The following is an 18,775-nucleotide window of genomic DNA, read 5'->3' on the forward strand; positions in this document are numbered from 1 at the left end:
CCGAGGTTGATTAGAGAGTTACCAAAGTTTCATGGCATGGTGAATGAAGACCCAAACAAGCATCTTATGGACTTCCATACCATAGTCACGACCATGCTTCCACCGGAGACTAATGCGGATGGTGCAATGTTGAAAGCTTTCCCATTCTCTTTGGCAGGCAATGCTAAGGAATGGTTGTATTACTTGCCTTCCAGAAGTGTCGATACATGGAACGGGTTGAAGAAACTTTTCTTAGAAATGTATTTTCCTGCATCAAAAGCTACTCAAATTCGCAAGGAGATTTGTGGAATGAAGCAACATGTGGGGGAATCATTGTATGAGTGTTGGAGCGATATAAGATATTGGTGGCAAGCTGTCCACACCATCAATTCAGTGATGTTATGATACTCCAGTACTTCTACGAAGGTCTTCAATCAAGTGATAGATCTCTTCTTGACGCCGCGGTTGGTGGTGCACTAGTGAACAAGACGGTGGCCCAAGCTACCGAGTTGATTGAAAGCATGGATGCGAACTCGCAACAATTTTACACTAGAGATGAACCAATGGTTAGGCGAGTGCATGAATTTTCTGATTCATCATCACACCGACCTTGATCAAAGGATGGGTAGCATAGAGAGGATGGTGCAAAAGATGGCTGCAGTTATTATACCTTCATATGATGAAGAGTTGGAGCAAGCTAGTGCGGTTTTTCCAAATCAGCAAAGACGGTATGATCCCTACTCCAACACTTACAATCCGGGATGGAGAGATCACCCTAATTTTAGCTATGCCAACAAGCAAGGTGAGGTTTCATAAACTACTTTCAACCGTCCGAGTGGATTCCAACCACAACAACAAAAATTTCAGCAACCGCAACAATAACAAAGTCAAGATTCCGGTCTTGATGTAAAGCTTCAAGCGATGATTCAAGGCATTTCTACCATGTTTCAACAAAGTCAAAAAGAGACCAAAAGTGCAATCAAGGATTTGCAGACACAAACGGGTTCTATGGCTATTGAGTTGAACCAGTTGAAGGCACAAAATGGTGGGAAACTCCCTTCTCAACCTATCAACCCAAAAGAGGGTGTCAATGCAATTACGTTGAGAAGTGGTACACAACTTGTGCAACCCGAAGTTACTGATTCGGGCAAAGTGGAAACACCAAAGGAACCTGTTTTGGAGGAGAAGAATGAGGATTCTCCCCAAACTTCTGAGGTACCTATTTCTAACTTTAAAACTCCGTTTTCTACTTATGTTCCTCCTTTACCTTTTCCTCGCAGATTTGCAAATTCCAAGAAGGCGGAACTAGAAAAGGAGATTTTAGACGTTCTTAAGAATATCCATGTGAATATACCACTCATAGATGCAATCAAGCAAGTTCCAAAGTATGCAAAGGTGTTTAAGGACTTGTGTACCAATAAGAAAAGGCTCAAAGGTAATGAAGTGCTAAGTGTGGGGGAGAATGCTTCGGAAATCTTACAACACAAACTTCCACTGAAATGCAAGGATCCCGGTAGCTTTGACATTCCCATCAAAATTGGTAACACTACATTTAATAAAGCTATATTGGACTTAGGTGCATCTGTAAATGTTACGCCAGCATCCATGTATAATTCATTTGATCTTGGTCCTCTTAAAAAGTCTGGAATTGTGTTGCAATTAGACGATCGCTCTAATGTTTACCCAATGGGTATTGTTGAGGATGTTCTTGTGCAGGTTAATCAACTTGTATTTCCAGCTGACTTTTTTGTGTTAGAGATGAATAAAGGTTCACCGTACTCGTCTCTTCCATTTCTACTTGGGCGTCCCTTCATGAAAACGGCGAAAACCATTATTGATGTGGACAAGGGAACGCTAACTATGGAGTTTGATGGAGAAATAATATGTTTCAACATTTTCGAGACGATGAGATATCCTAGTGATGTCCACTCTTGTTTATCCATTGATGTGATGGACAAATTAGCGCAACAAATGTTTGAGTTGAATGGTGTTGATACTTTGGAAACCGTGATCACTACACATATTGATGATGGATTGGAGTACGGTGATGAGATTAAGGAAACTATTGGTTCACTTAACTCATTACCGGAAAAATCTGCCCTTAAGAATATTTCATATGCTTCTTTACCTTGCAATGATGAAAAACTTGTACCATCAATTGTTAAATCTCCAAAGTTAGAATTGAAACCTCTTCCAAGTCACTTAAAGTACTTGTATTTCGGTGACAAGGAAGATTTACCTGTGATTGTTTCTAACGAGCTTAGTGAATTACATGAGCAAAAACTTCTAAGGATGCTAAGGAAGTACAAGACGGCCATAGGATGGACAATTGATGATATCAAGGGTATAAGCCCTGCCGTCTGTATGCACAAAATCCGTATGGAGGACGATGAAAATCCTGCAAGGGAAGCGCAACTTCGTTTGAATCCTCCCATGATGGAAGTAGTGAAAAAGGAGATACTCAAACTTTTGGACGTGGGTGTTATCTACCCCATATCCGATAACAAGTAGGTAAGCCCGGTACAAGTGGTACCAAAGAAATCAGGTGTGACGGTGGTGGAGAATGATAAGAACGAACTTGTCCCAACTCGTGTGCAAACCGGTTGGAGGGTTTGTATTGATTATAGAAAATTGAATGCCACCACTAGGAAGGATCACTTTCCATTACCTTTTATTGATCAAATGCTTGAACGTTTAGCTGGACATTCTTACTATTGTTTCCTTGATGGCTATTCAGGTAAAAATCAGATTGTGATAGCACCGGAGGATCAAGAGAAAACTACTTTCACTTGTCCTTTCGGTACTTTTGCTTATAGAAGGATGCCTTTTGGATTATGCAATGCTTCAACTACCTTCCAAAGGTGTATGGTAAGTATTTTTCAGAATATGTTGAAAACATAATCAAAGCGTTTATGGATGACTTTAGTGTCTTTGGTGATTCATTTGACCTTTGCAATTTGTCACTAATCCTTGAACGATGTGTTGAAACAAATCTTGTGCTGAATTGGGAGAAGTACCATTTCATGGTAACTCATGACATAGTTTTAGGCCATATAATATCTTTTAAAGGCTTGGAAGTCGATAAATCTAAGATAGACCTTATTCGTGCTTTAACCCCTCCCACTACGGTGAGAGAGATACGCTCTTTTCTTGGTCATGCAGGTTTTTATCGTAGATTCATCAAGGACTTTTCCAAGATAGCATCACCACTTTGCAATTTATTGCAAAAAGATGTGGTTTTTAACTTTGATGAAAAGTGTGTGGCGGCATTCAATCGTTTGAAAGAACTTTTGATTTCAGACCCTATCATTAAACCACCGGATTGGAGCAAGCCTTTTGAGCTCATGTGTGATGCAAGTGACTATGCGGTTGGTGCGGTGCTTGATCAGCGTGTGGGAAAGATACCTCATGCCATTTATTATGCTTCTAGGACACTAAATGAAGCCCAACAAAACTACACAACCACTGGAAAAGAGTTATTAGCTATTGTTTTTTGCTTTGGAAAAGTTTCGCTCTTATCTAATTGGTACAAAAGTTGTTGTCTTTTCTGATCATGCAGCACTTAGGTACTTGCTTACAAAGAAAGAGGCGAAACCGAGGCTCATACGATGTATTTTACTCTTGCAAGAATTTGATATAGAGATCAAAGACAAGAAAGGAATTGAGAACACCGTTGAGGATCACTTGAGCCGTCTTGCTCTGGACAAGGAAACTATCCCATTGCGTGAAAGTTTCCCGGATGAGCAACTATTCTCAATTTCCTTTGGAGAACCATGATACACCGATATTGTTAATTACTTAGTTTTTAAACAAATCCCAAAGAACTTGTCTCGTGCTGAGAGGGAAAAACTTAAGAATTTAGGAAACCAATACATATGGGATGATCCATACTTATGGAAACATTGCAGTGACCAACAAATAAGAAGGTGCGTTCCCGAATCAGAATTTAATTATATCTTGTATTTTTGCCACTCATATGCTTATAGGTGGACACTTTGGGAGCAAGAGAACCGCTCTCAAGGTACTAAAATGTGGTTTCTATTGGCCAACTTTGTTTAAGGATGCACATGCATTTTGTACCACATGTGATAGGTGCCAAAGAACAGGCAATCTAGGTGCTCGAAATCAAATGCCACAAACTATTATTCGATTTGTTGAGGTTTTTGATGTATGGGGAATTGATTTTATGGGCCCTTTTATCAATTATAGTGGGAATTATTATATCTTGCTTGTTGTTTATTATGTCTCGAAATGGGTGGAAGCTAAGGCCACCCCAACTAATGATTCTAAAGTTGTTTCAGATTTTGTGCAAGCAAATATATTTGCAAGGTTTGGCGTTCCAAGAGCTATAATTAGCGATGGAGGTTCACACTTCAAAAACAGGCTCTTGCAAAACTTGTTAAGGAAGTACAATGTGTCGCATAGGATTGCAACACCCTACCATCCACAAACAAATGGACAAGACGAGGTTTCCAACCGAGAGGTGAAATCCATTCTAGAGAAGACGGTGAATCCAACAAGGAAGGATTGGAGTTCGCGACTCAATGATGCTTTGTGGGCGTATAGAACCGCATACAAGACACCTATTGGGATGTCTCCCTTTAGGCTTGTGTATGGTAAACCTTGTCACTTACCCGTAGAAATTGAGCATAAGGCGTTTTGGGCTATTAAGCAATGCAATATGGAGTTGGATGGTGCTGGAAAGCAAAGGAAGTTGCAACTCCAAGAGTTAGAGGAGATTCGCAATGATGCATTTGAAAGCTCACGAATTTACAAGGAAAAGACGAAAGCATTTCATGATAGTATGATCACAAAGAAACAATTCTGCATTGGGAAGAAAGTGCTTTTGCTTAATTCCCTTTTGCAATTATTTCCGGGTAAATTAAGGTCACGTTGGATTGGACCTTTTATTGTGACTAATGTGTTTTCCCATGGTGCAGTGAAAATTCGTAGTTTAGCTACAGGAAATTAACTTAAAGTAAATCGTCACCGGTTGAAACCATATTATGAGAACTTCTCTTCGGAATTCGTGGAAGGAGTTAACCTTGTGGAAGTACTCCCTCTGGAGGAGCCTTAGCATGCGAGGAGATAGTCGGGCTGACGACTTTAAACCAAGCGCTAGGTGGGAGGCAACCCATCGGTTTTGTATCTTTATCTTTCTCTTTTATTTTTTAAGCATTTTATCTTTGTTTTTGCATATCATTTGCGGAATTTCCCACCTTGAACTTTACTTGGAATGACTCAATTTTACATTGAGGACAATGTAAAGTTTAAGTGTGGGGGAGCATTTATATGTTTGTATAGTTAGTTGATTTGATGCCCTTAGTGAAAAAAAATAGGAAAAAGAAAAAATTGCTTTATAAACTCCGAAATCTAGCAACTTGTGCCTTAAACTAATGAAAACATAGGAGTTGAGGAACCCATCAGTAGAGTCTATTCATATGAAAACGAACAAAATATAAAAATAAATAACATGTTAGTTGTCACCATATCTCGGAGTCGTCACCATATCACGTTCTATTTTTATTTTTTCATACAAAATAGAGTGATTGAGTTACTACAAAAAAAAAAAAAAGATTGACACTTGGATAGCAATATGTGTGTGTTCTCCCTGTCTCCGTCGCCTAAACAAGCGTGGAATGCAGGATCCATGGGAATTACCATGCAATTTGCTGACAAGAATCATGCGCTTGGATCCAAGAGATCCAATCATGTGTCGATTTGAAAAAAATAAAAAATTGTTATTGTGTTAAATAAAATCGATCACTGGTTCCCTTGTATATGCCAGTGAATTGATCTAGAATTAAGTTTGTCGACCGCTGGTTCCCTTGTATATGCTAGCTGTGTTGATATTATAATTCAGACCAGTAGCTCATTCCAATAGGATTTTTAGGTTTGTTTTGGCAGTGACCTTCAGACATATATGGGAAACACCGTTCACCTTAGTCAACAATCCGCCACCATCTACTTTTTATATCCATCTTCTTAATCTTTTCATGTGATTGTGGTTGATTCGATTCCGAGTATTGTGGTTGTGTTCAATTTTCTGATAAAACTATATTAATAATTTATGAATTGGATTTGAAAGTGGGTACTTCCTCCTGTAATCATTATGCCAAGTACAAAATGTTTAGTATCATTTTTAGACTTTTCACAGGTAGCTGGATTTTGGAAGTAAAGGTTTTGTAGGTACACCTCTTGTAAACCTTCACGAGACTATAACTCGTCCACTAGGGACACCTAAGGGTTTAAAGGCTTATTATTTATGCTAAGAGTAACCGTAGCCTCGACGACACGGATTTGTATGTATGTTTTAGAATTAGTTTTGTTTAATTTGCTCGAGGACTAGCAAAGTCTAAGTGTGGGGGAATTCGATAGGTGTCTAAAACACCTTAATATTTATCTATTGTTTATGCTTTCCTTGCTAAGTTTTCTTGTAAATTATGTATCTTATGTTTGTTTTTGAGTATTTAGGTACTTTGGAGTCATTTGGAATAAAAGAAGAGGAAACGTCTCTTAAAAGGCAAAAAAGGTGCAATTGCTGTTGGAGGCGGATTATTTCTCATTATTTGCTTTTATTTTTTCATCTCTGTCTGAAAAGTATGTCGGCTTTAGTGATGCAAATTTTGTCTGAAAAGCATGACAGCTTTATTGATGAAGAGACATTGAAGAGAACAAGTAGATCTGAGAAGTAAGAGATGGACGTTGTTGGTGGAAGAATTCAAGAAAGAAGAACGTTCATTTGGAGCAAGGAATACAAAATAGTCGTTGTACATGCATGCGTTATTGGAAGCACAATGGAGCAAAATGAGGTGTCATTCTTTGGCGGCTCTCTTAGGGTGCCTAGAGTCATTTCTGGGTAACCCCTTATCTATTTCACATGAGTGGGTGTAACCACTCCCATTCCTACACAACCCTAGAATTCAGAGTCTCAATCATTTTCTCAAATCAAAATCAGAGACCAAAAGTGAGGAGTGTGGCTGCTGTTACTGCCGATCGAGAAAGAGAGGAAGATCTGAGAAATGAACAGAAGATCCAGAGAAGATCTGTTGTTGTCATAGATTGAAGAAGAAATTCAGTTGGTGTAGGAAATTTGTGAGAAGGAAGAGAAGATGTGGTTGATGTCTACAACAGATAAAGAGGGTATTGATTGGATTCGAACTTGGTGAAAAAGCGGGGGTCTAACAACACCACCCAATATTTCTCTTAGCAATCTGTATGGACTAACTCCGAAATACTTTGCTAGAGAATCAACTAGACAGTCAGACTCAATCTAGATAAAAGTATCTCAAAGAGTTTATATCTCTTTCTTTATTTTAATTTTACTCAAGCTAAAAACAATAACGAGTCTTTATCAAATACAAGGAATACTTGGACGGTACCAAAGACCAATGCCCAAGGATCAATCAATATCAATCAACAACCAAAGGTTGGATTTCCAATTGATGATCACGAACGCACAACCTGTATTATTTCAATTATATAAAATATAATGCGGAAAAGAAATAACACGGACACTAGAAATTTTGTTAACGAGGAAACCGCAAATGCAGAAAAACCCCGGGACCTAGTCCATATTGAATACACACTGTATTAAGCCGCTACAGACACTAGCCTACTACAAGCTAACTTCGGACTGGACTATAGTTGAACCCCAATCAGTCTCCCACCGATCCAAGGTACAGTTGTACTCCTACGCCTCTGATCCCAGCAAGATACTACACACTTGATTCCCTTAGCTGATCTCACCCACAACCAAGAGTTGCTGCAACCCAAAATCACAAACTTGATAATAAACAGATCTGTCTCACACAGAAAAGTCTATCAACGGATAAATCTGTCTCCCACAGATAAACCTAGGTTCTGTTCCGTCTTTTGATATAAAATCAAGGTGAACAGGAACCAATTGATAATACGGTCTTATATACCCGAAGAACAACCTAGATTAATCAATCACCTCTCTACAATCCTTCCTGACTACACAAGCGGATTGTCGAGGAATCACAAACAGTGAGACGAAGATGTTTGTGACTTCTTTATCTTGCCTATCGGAGAACTCTCACAATCTCAAGCAAATCAACCGATTGTACTCGTACGATAGAAGATGCAAGATCAGATCACACAACTACGATAAAGTAGTATCGGTCGGGCTTCACAATCCCAATGAAGTCTTTAAGTCGTTAACCTGATTTTAGAGAAGAAAATCAAAGGTTTATGGAGATCGACTCTAGCGGGCGCACTAGTAGCACACAAACGTGTGGGGATTAGTTTTGCACAATGCTAGATGTCTCCTTTATATAGCCTTCAAATCAGGGTTTTGCCTTAGTTACAAAGCAATCCTTATTCACCGTTAGATGAAAACCTGATTTAGATTCAAGCTAATATTTCTCAACCGTTAGATTGAAAACTTAGCTTGTCACACACACTTGGGTAGACGTTTACTGGGTTCGTGAAAACCATGCCCAAACTTGTACGTGTATGTTGGTTCAACATAGTAACCAAAAAGGTTAATCATATGAGCATTTCATATTAACCTTGTTCTTCTTCACCATAACTAGTTCAATTGACTCAAATGAACTAGTTAAAGAGTTGTTCAATTGCTATGAGATCTTATGTAACTACACAAGACACAATTGAAACAAAGATGATTCGATTCGATTGAATCGTCTCATGAACATTATAGCCACAGTTTGCATAAATCATTCCTTAGTAATTTAATGTTTCATGTTCAGAGCACATCTTTAGATCATAACCTCTTAAGTTCACAAACAAGTTCGCGGACTTAAGTTAATCGGTTGAGCTTTCCAAACTCAGCAGAAATTCTCGGTTAACCGTACATGTACTCAACATAAGATAGAAGACTTATGGAGTACTAAATAAATAACCAAACTAGTTGATTAATTTAGTTCTTAATGCTCGACATATAGCATCTTATGGAACAACCAACAAAGCCAAGGTAAATCGACTTAGTTGTAAGGTGCTCAACATAAGACACACAATGGAGCCTTTACGGTAAAACATAATAAAATGAATCAATGAAGATCAATACCATGGATAACATACAAGTATCTATTATATTTTCCATCATAATGACATAATAAACTTTATCCTTGTTGAACAAAAGATTTTATCCTATTTTCCATCAAATACATGATTGCATAGGCATAACTTTTGTATATATCAAAAGTCCATTCGTCCTTTCATCAATACGAATACCGATTCATGAACGATTTAACTTTTGACTGCAATATGGGACCTTCAAGTTCACGGACGTAAATAATACATATCCCATAAAAATATTGCAATATCACAAAATCATAAAGATTAATACTGCAATAACAATCTTTGCCCTTAGAAGGTAGAATCAATATTTTTCGCACGGATTTATACCAAGAGTGGTTACCAAAAGTGTATAAAAAGATTTCCTTAACAAAGAAGAACATACAAAGTCATTGACGACTATGCACCATAGTTCACATGAGATGATTGTGAACACTCAAGAATATATAGCAATGTGAACTACTACCCATTCTCGAACTTCCTTCTTTGTGATTCACCAACATCACTCTTGTAACAGCCACAAAATAGCTTAGAATAGGATTTCTCCAAGAATCCCAGTTCCCAAGTCCAAGAGAATAGAACAAGTGCAACGAAACGGAGCAAACACTAAAAAACAAGAGACAGGACAAAGACCAATATTAACTCATCCAAATTCAACAATTCTCATCTCCATTTTGAAGGGAATTCAATAAGTAATAGAATGCAAAAAGAATGAGGTAAATCCGAGTTCGGGCTAAGAAGTTACGGCCAAAACAAGTTTACCGAATATAGACGTCAAGTATGCATACGGGTTTGCGAACTTAAACCCCTGGATTTTGATTTTGAATGTTTTTATGCATACTTGGTATGAGTACCATGTAGTCCAAACATCCCGAACTATTATTTTCAAACCTAAACATTTAAGAACCTTAAACACAGATCAATTTAGGTAGAAATGAACGATAAGCAAGATTATTATAAGTATTCTAAGAAAATAAAAGTACAAATATTGCTCAAGTTTATAGACATACCTTTTTAGATGAATCCAATCGAATTCTACCGCCTTACCGAACATAATCTATGTGCCCCAATTCTTGTGCTTCCCTCACCGTATACAAAGCAGGGCATTCCTTGGTGAGGATGCACTTCCAACACAATCAAGTTGCGTTGGGGTGAACAAAGTCTTGCTCACCACAAGTGACCTTTGGATTATCATGAAAGAGATCACTTTTAGAACCTTTCACATCCAAATCTATCTTCCCAAATAACTCTTTAAGTTCCAGCATCCTGGATACTGCTTTCTCCATAGTCATGGAACTTTCTGGGAGATCATTCTTTTTTCACACTCAAACCATCATTGACTTTCTTTGGTATCCACTTTTGAGTGCGTTTAGGAACGACCGAAACCTTCTTCCCATTACTCTCTTCAAGATTTTACGGAAGAGAATTGGATTGACTATTCTTTTGCAAGTTAGTCTTTCTCCAATTGGGAGCATCAGATCTTGTCTTCGTCTTTACGAAGTTATCCTTTTGATAACCATTAAGATTGTGAAAAGGCTTCGTATGACGTTTATAGGCAAATCTAGGATTATCACATCACCGATTCCTTGCCTAAAGGTTGGACGTTTACAACCTGTAATGTCAAGAGTGTTAGCCTTAACATATGATTCCGGTTTAACAACTTATTTTGACACCCAAACAAGAATATCATGAAGTTTTTCATTCCTTATACGAAAACGACATCTCCTTTCCAGGTGACCTTTGTTTCCAAAATAATGACAAATATAAGGAACGTTCTTACCCGAATTCATGTGTGCTGGTTTTGGAGGTTGATATACTTCGCTCTTTTGAACCTTAACTGCCGGAGAAGGTATTTCACTTTTTCCATCAGTGGAAATCTTTTGTTGAGAAGAATCACTACCTTGAAAAATTTTACCTCTTTGTTAGTACTTGGAGCATCTATTCCCTTATAGCCCAATCCTCGTGTATCACGATGATTTTTACTTTCTCCTAGCATAGTGGTTAATTTGCTTGAACTAGTATTGAACTTTTTCAAGTCATCTTCCAACATTTTGATTTTATCAAGAGCAACAGCTAAATCAGCCTCAAGGCGTTTTTCTCGAGTGCTTTCTCTATCGTCAAAACTTGTTTGCTGGGAGTTAAACCTTGCTTCAGACTCTGCAAATTTCTCTCCCAACAAAAAGTACTTTTGATAAAGATTATTACATTCAAGTGACTTCATACGTAGGTTTTCATCAGAATCCTTGAGGATCGATTCGCAAGAACGATTCGAAAAATAAACACCTGCGTAACATCTTCTCAATTTCTTGTTTTCTCGACAGAGAGGAATCAGAAGAGGTGAGACATGAGAAGTTGTAATCTTCTTCATTTTCCATGAATCCAAAAACTTAACATACTCTGAGACTTCCTCATCAACATCTCTATCTATATCTGAATCACCTTCATCAGAAAGTTCATCCAACTGTTCTTCTAGGAGAGTTTCCCAATCAACAGTTTTTACATCAAGAGAATGTTTAGATATTGACTTAGATGTGACAGTTCTCTCAGGTGAATCCAAGCTTTTAGAATCATCTGGTAATTTCTGAACTGTTACGTTATTAGAGATAGACTCGTCCATAATCAGATCGCTACAAACACAGACTTATAAGGTCTTTAACGTGTTTGCCTGGTCTGATACCAATTGAAAAAGCGGGGGTCTAATAACACCACCCAATATTTCGGTTAGAAATCTGTATGGACTAACTCCGAAATACTTTGCTAGAGAATCAACTAGACAGTCAGACTCAATCTAGATAAAAGTATCTCAAGGAGTTTATATTCTCTCTTGATTTGATTTTTACTCAAGCTAAAAACAATAGCGAGTCTTTATCAAATACAAGGAATACTTGGACGGTACCAAATACCAATGTCCAAGGATCAATAAATATCAATCAACAACCAAAGGTTGGATTTCCAATTAATGATCACGAACGCACAACCTGTATTATTTCAATTATATAAAATATAATGCGGAAAAGAAATAACACAGACACTAGAAATTTTGTTAACGAGGAAACCGAAAATGCAGAAAAACCCCGTGACCTAGTCCAGATTGAATACACACTGTATTAAGCCGCTACTGACACTAGCCTACTACATGCTAACTTCGGACTGGACTATAGTTGAACCCCAATCAGTCTCCCACCGATCCAAGGTACAGTTGTACTACTACGCCTCTGATCCCAGCACGATACTGCGCACTTGATTCCCTTAGCTGATCTCACCCACAACCAAGAGTTGCTGCAACCCAAAATCACAGACTTGATAATAAACAGATTTGTCTCACAAAGAAAAGTCTATCAAAGGATAAATTTGTCTCCCACAGATAAACCCTAGGTTTTGTTCCGTATTTTGATATAAAATCAAGGTGAACATGAACCAATTGATAATACGGTCTTATATTCCCGAAGAACAACCTAGATTAATCAATCACCTCTCTACAATCTTTCCTGACTACACAAGAGGATTGTCGAGGAATCACAAACAGTGAGACGAAGATGTTTGTGACTTCTTTATCTTGCCTATCAGAGAACTCTCATGATCTAAAGCCAATCAATCGATTGTACTCGTACGATAGAATATGCAAGATCAGATCACACAACTACGATAAAGTAGTATCGGTCTGGCTTCATAATCCCAATGAAGTCTTTAAGTCGTTAACCTGATTTTAGAGAAGAAAATCAAAGGTTAATGGAGATCGACTCTAGCGGGCGCACTAGTAGCACACAAACGTGTGGGGATTAGTTTTGCACAATGCTAGATGTCTCCTTTATATAGCCTTCAAATCAGGGTTTTGCCTTAGTTACAAAGCAATCCTTATTCACCGTTAGATGAAAACCTGATTTAGATTCAAGCTAATATTTCTCAACCGTTAGATTGAAAACTTAGCTTGTCACACACACTTGGGTAGACGTTTACTGGGTTCGTGAAAACCATGCCCAAACGTGTACGTGTATGTTGGTTCAACATAGTAACCAAAAAGGTTAACTATATGAGCATTTCATATTAACCCTGTTCTTCTTCACCATAACTAGTTCAGTTGACTCAAATGAACTAGTTAAAGAGTTGTTCAATTTTTATGAGATCTTATGTAACTACACAAGATACAATTGAAACAAAGATGATTCGATTCGATTGAATCGGCTCATGAATATTATAGCCACGGTTTGCATAAAACATTCCTTAGTAATTTAATGTTTCATGTTAAGAGCACATCTTTAGATTATAACCTCTTAAGTTTACAAACAAGTTCGCAGACTTAAGTTAATCGGTTGAGTTTTCCAAACTCAGCAGAAATTCTCGGAAAGAGAACTTCCGCCAGTTCGCGGACTGAGTTCTCGGACTTAGCACACAAACGAGTTTTGGAAAATCCAGCAGAAATTCTCGGTCGAGAACTTCCGACAGTTCTCGGACTGAGTCTGCGGACTGGGTTCGCGGACTTGGCAAGCCAATTCCACAATCCTCCCGATTTCTCTTGATCGACAAAGTTCGAAAAATTCGGTTCAAGGAATACATGGTTATGTAATCTAAACTCTCATTTCAATCATTGATACATTCTCAGAGGACGCTATGTAGTCGTTATTCACAGACCGATTCACGTCAGAGCAATTCTCAAAGTGATTGAAACTTTTCATGACTTTCGTCACTAGGTGAAGATAAACTTGATCAAAGCGAAACGCTTTACCAACACACGATTTCGAGATAAAAGATAAGCAGTGAATGCTCAGCTCGAAATGTCAAATATGTATGATCTAGTCTATATAGCATACGACTTTTGTCTCATAAGAAGTAGGAAATAGAAGAGATAGAATTTTGAGTGATAGATAAGTTCAAGTCTCCACATACCTTTTTGTTGATGAAGTTCCATGGTTCCTTGTATAGATCTTCGTCGTTGTATGATGAATCGCCATGAAGTCCTTGAGCTCAACTACAGTTTTCTATCCTAGTCCGAGACTTAGCTATGTAGGCTAGAAATCAAGACTTATAGTTTTGATCACTAACATTGACAAACATGCTTGAGATAGCAATGCATGCGAGGTTGACCGATCTATGCTCTAACACTTGTTACAAGTTTTGGCAGATCTTTGAGTTCTGAAGCTGAATTAGGGTTGATGTTGTGGATGTTGATATTCATGGGATTGTGATGAATTGATATTGAATTTTAGATTCAGAAGAACAGATGGGTTTGTCTGAGATCGGAAGAAGGAATTCAAGCTGCTGGTGTTTAGATGAACAACACAGAGAGACCGGGATTTGAAGATGATGAAACAAGAATCGGAAGAATTTGAAGAATTTGAATCTAGGGTTTCTTGAACTGAGACAGGGAAGGTCTTGGTTTGATACTGGTTTCAGCTGTTGCAGGTGGGAAAGTGGTGCTGCTAATGGAGTTGTTGTTGGCTGTGTTGATGGAGTTGAGGTCTGAATTTGGGTGTGATAGTGATAAAGATGTTGCAGATGAACTGAAGTGCATAGATATGATGCTGTTGTTGGTGGAATCTGGTGGTTGAGATAGAGAAATAAGCAAAGAAGAAAAACAAGTACAGTTGTTGTTGCAGGGTGCATCTTATGGTAGCAGGAGAGAGTTGCAGATGGTGATATTTAGACGGTCTTCAATGGGTCTGTTTGAGTGTTTTACAGGGATAAATGGAGATGTTGTTGGTGAATATCTGAGAAGAGATGGTGATGATTCTGATGGTGAAGCTCAGGGAAATGGGTTTCTACAGGGTTTGGTTATGTTGAAATTCATGGGAGATTGAAGTGGTTGCTGCCACTGGTTTATGAGAGATAAATTGAGCACAAGAGAGAGCTGAACTTGAAGCAGAAATGACACAAGAATTAAAAATATGGTACTGTGAAGGATGAGAAGGCAGAACTGGTGATGTTGCAGGTGTAGCTTAAGATGAACTGGGGCTAGTGGTGTTAGGTTTACAGGGATGAATGGTTTGAGTGTGGCAGCGTAGTAGAGATTGCAGGCAGTGAAATTTGATTTGCAGCTGTTGATATTAGAGCTTGAGTTATGTGTGTTGAGATGATTGCAGTTCAAGTGGCATTCGAGTATTGTTGGTGATTTGCAGTCGAGCAGTTGAACTGAGGAGAAAGGACCGATTACAGCTGGTGAAGCAATGCAGTTAAAGCTGGTGGTGGTATCTAGTTGTGGTGGATGTAGTTCATGCCATGGAGATGGTGTTGCTCAATAAGGGTATGCTCTGGTGCTGCAATGAGATGAAATAAAGAGATGAAGAACAAGGTTAAGATGAGCTGGAATTAACATGGATCAGTGAATGAATGTACAGAAGTATTACATGGTATGGGGAACTTTACAGATGTTGTGGCTGAGATTGTAGGAGCAGAATGATGATTGTGCAATTGCAGTTGCAGGTGCCGTGGCTGGGAAATTACAAAGAAGAATGTTGTTCAGCAGGGAATGAAGTGAGTAATGATGTTGAGCAACACAACGACAGGGCTGAGATGTTGGGTTGTTGTTGTGCAGGATTAGAAGATGGTGATTGCAATGGCAGTGGTGGTTGTGTGCAGTGCTCAGGTTGTAGAGGAAGTGCAAGAATGAAGTGCCAAGATGGTGCAGGAATGAGAAGCGCAGTGCAAATGGCCTAGGCCAAAGTGAATCAGACTGAGCCATACCTGACTCATCTGAATAGCTAACTGACTCAGTAACTTTGACTGAGTTGACTGATGCTTTGACCGGTGACCGGGTGGACTTTGCCGGTCACCGGAGTACTTCTCCGACGTATTCTCCGGTTAACTTCCGGCGGTGGAACCAGTTTTCCGGCGACAGTTTTTGGGCATATTTTCGACATGGGTTTTTCTCACATATAGGATTGGTGGATTTTCATCTAATGGACTTTGAAGACTAGACCTAATTTTGGAAAGCAAGGGAATATAGAAGAAGACTTCTACAACTTTTGGAAAATCACGTATTATTCTGGGAGCTAAGGAGAGAACCGCTTTTGTTTACGCTACTAAGGTTTGCTTTGCTTTCATCTTCTTTATTTGATTATTGATTATAATGAACTCCATAACTATGAGTAGCTAAATCTTATATTATTGGTTAAGGATGTAGTCCTATATCTAACACTTGTGCTTGATTAATGCATTAGTTTTCTCTCTTGATTATCGTTCAAATCTCTATTGTTTTTATAATCACATGATTGATGTATTGTGATAGGATTTAGATGTTTGTTTAGTTAAGTGGCCAATTAATTGAACTTGCATCCTTGTCCATAGCTATTTCAGGGTTTTCATCGAGCGATAACCCCAAATACAAGTAGCATGATATGATCACGGTTTGTAGTGATACACTCTTGTGATCATATGTAGAGTTTGACCATTGTCCGAATTGTCATGCGCAATGTATGACAATTGCATTGCTTAGCCTATTTCCAAAACTTAATGCTCCTAGAAATTGAACTTAATTAGAGCAAGGCGTTAGGTTATTCTTTAGGTAGAATTATTATACGCAACTCTAATGTGTGTGTTGATGAACTTAGGAAATCAATGGAATATCTTGCTCTCTTGATACTCTAGACTTTTGATGATGAAGAGATTAAATTATAATTCTAATCATGTATGCAAGCACATGTTTAAGATTGAAGATGAATTCCTTGACCAATATCTCTCTATTGATTACTTTCAACTATTTTCATTACTTTACTGCTTTGTTTATTTTGATAAAATAAAAATCCTCCCATTGGTTACTAAGAAACTAGAATTTTTATAGCAACAATTGCCTCTCTGTGGAAACGAACTCTTCCTTACCTTGTACTTCATTTATATTTTGTTGAGTAAGAAAGTGAATTATTTTTGACGCATACGACTGCGATCAGTGAGTCGTGCTTACAGGAGACATGCATATCTCAGCTCTGGGTCATAAGTCCGTCGGGGACGTTTTTATGCATCTACAGAGCCTACATGACCAGCAGTGTCTCTTCGAGGATGTATACTAGGAATCATGGAATCACAATCAGCTCCGTCTCGCGAAGACATGCTGGAATTTTGGTTGTTCTTGTTCATAAGACTACTGGGGACGTTTTACGCTCTACAGAACCTACGTGACCAGCAGCATCTCGTCGAGGATATGCACTAGGAGTCACGACATCGCGACCAACAGTGTCTCGCGGGGACGTATACTAGAAATCGTGGCTAAGAATGCCTTGAGGTCCAAGGGCTTAATCTCTCTCGTGAGAGTTGAATTTTGTTTATGGTCTTGAAATGACACTTTTTCCACTTATCCAAATTCCACCATCTACAGTAACGATCTGAGAATCTTACACACTATATCCTTTTCATAAATAGTCTTTCCAAGAGATAAGAAGCATTGACAATCTTAGAGAGTTTAGTATGAAATTCTTCAAATGTATCGTTATCATCCATAAGAAGGTTTTCCCTGTCAGAAGTGAGAATTTGAAGTCCATCTTCCGTTTCTGATGTGTTTCATTCGAATACGGTCTAAGGATTATTCCAAGCTTCTTCAGAAGTTTGACATATAGAGACATGATGTTGAAAATCTTGGCTTACAACATGTATGATTGCATCCAAACCATCTGAATTCTGTTTTGCAAGTGTCTTTTTTTCACTTGTATAATCATCTAAGCGTTTAAACTCAGTTTCTGATCCTTTATTTTCGGACGATTATACCCATCGACGACTAATAACCAAGTATTAAAATCGCGTGATTGAAGAAAAGATTTCATAGCAGATCTCCACCACTGATAGTTTGTTCTGTCAAATCTTGGCGGCACATTAACTGAATATGATTCATGTGAATTCGAATTCATTCTTATATGTTGGATCGCACCAAACACATATTGTTAGATATTTTCGTGTTTTCCCTCTCTGACACCAATTGAAAAGACGAGGGTACCCAAATACACCACAATCTTTTAATTATCCACTTATAAGTCCTTTACCGAATGTGATCATCTATGGACAGAGTCGAGACAATACAACAGATTCATTTCATATTAGAGCATAGCTCGGTTGAACTCACCAAGCATTGGTATGTCAAGTTTGGTTTTCATATTTTAGTATCAAAACTCATCTAGAGTCGCTTGATTAAAAACTAGAGCCAACTTCGTTTAGGTTAGACTAGAAAGTCTAGGAATGTTGATACATACAAGTATTACTCCGAAAACCTGAAGAATGTGAAGAAGTGGCGAATTACAACAACGACATCATCCTTCCACTTGAGGTTAGTGATATTGACTTGAATTGTTTCATTCCTAACGTATCTTTCAAGTCGTGCTATATTGAAAACATAACTGTGAAGCTGTATATACTGTACATATTGTATAATACTCTAGTTATGTGACATGATCATAATAGCATGATCATAGTATTAGGCAATTAAATTACGAAGTATAACGCTTATCTTTTGAACTTCGTAGATATGACATCTACATGAACTTGTATATATTGTTATGATTATGTGAATAGGTTATTGTGAAGATTTCATCTTAGGAAACAATGTTTTACATTTGTTTAAAGGAAGTACATTCATGAACTTGTTTCGTGAATCGAAAGAGAAATCATTAGGCTTATTGGTCCGGCTATTCATTGCAAATCTTTGGATGAACAATATGTGTGAGATGGTAGAACTGATCTTAACTTAGGTTATGTATCTTGGTATAACTAATCACAATGCCTGAATTATGATTTGGTATGACCAGATTTTGTTAATTGG

Source organism: Papaver somniferum, chromosome 1 (genome assembly GCF_003573695.1).
Source record: "Papaver somniferum cultivar HN1 chromosome 1, ASM357369v1, whole genome shotgun sequence".
In the NCBI taxonomy this organism is placed as follows: Eukaryota; Viridiplantae; Streptophyta; class Magnoliopsida; order Ranunculales; family Papaveraceae; genus Papaver; species Papaver somniferum.